This window comes from Schistocerca americana, chromosome 6 (genome assembly GCF_021461395.2).
Source record: "Schistocerca americana isolate TAMUIC-IGC-003095 chromosome 6, iqSchAmer2.1, whole genome shotgun sequence".
Lineage (NCBI taxonomy): Eukaryota > Metazoa > Arthropoda > Insecta > Orthoptera > Acrididae > Schistocerca > Schistocerca americana.
In genome coordinates this window covers 315,995,478-315,996,355 of record NC_060124.1, presented here as the reverse complement: position 1 = coordinate 315,996,355, position 878 = coordinate 315,995,478, and the positions used below count along the sequence as shown (strand labels likewise).

Below are 878 nucleotides of genomic sequence, written 5' to 3'. Positions count from 1 at the left end.
GCAGACGAGAAATTTGCCCACCACCAAACACTGTGAAAACGCAATGCACAGACGCATTCACTGGCCCTGTCATTCAAAGAGGGGACTGATGGAAAGAAGAATAGGAGTACAACATTAAGACATCATAACCAAGTGTGGGAAGGGTAGAGGAAACACTTATACTTAATAAATCCACGTAAGTGCGTGCAAACATGAATTCATAGAATGTATGAAGTTGTTGCTCATAAGGACATACTAAGCTGTTGACTGTTTTGGTGGTGGTGGGTAGTGTTTAACGTCCCGTCGACAACGAGGTCATTAGAGACGGAGCGCAAGCTCGGGTTAGGGAAGGATTGGGAAGGAAATCGGCCGTGCCCTTTCAAAGGAACCATCCCAGCATTTGCCTGAAACGATTTAGGGAAGTCACGGAAAACCTAATTCAGGATGGCTGGAGACGGGATTGAACCGTCGTCCTCCCGAATGCGAGTCCAGTGCGCTAACCACTGCGCCACCTCGCTCGGTGTTGACTGTTTTTCCGGGTATGGTTTACTAAATGCATCACAAGTATGATGCACTAAAGACATGAAAAATTAAGTAAAATTTTAGTGAAACATTATGAAATTGCTCACAGAGAGACCTTTCAATGCTTAGCTTATGAAAAAAGTGTGTTGGACTGTCTTGCAGAGCCTGTTCATTAAATAGAACATCATCAACATATCGAACCAGTATGTTACATTTGAACTCAAATTTTCTTTACGCCAGATATATTGTTCAAAATAGTCCATTAACATTTCAACCAAATCATTTTAATTTTTCAACTAAACAAACACTGTTTTTTGCCTTGTTTCACAAATTTCATTATCAACATCACTAAAAAGACCTAGGGATTCGGGTTATAA

At 41.0% G+C, this 878-nt stretch overlaps 1 non-coding gene across 1 annotated transcript; it reads right to left on the bottom strand.

The window, feature by feature from the left end:
• Window positions 1-424: 424 nt before the first annotated feature.
• On the bottom strand, window positions 425-497 carry Trnaa-cgc. The gene has a single exon. It is a non-coding gene; the product is annotated as a tRNA-Ala (tRNA).
• Between the last annotated feature and the right edge of the window lie 381 nt (window positions 498-878).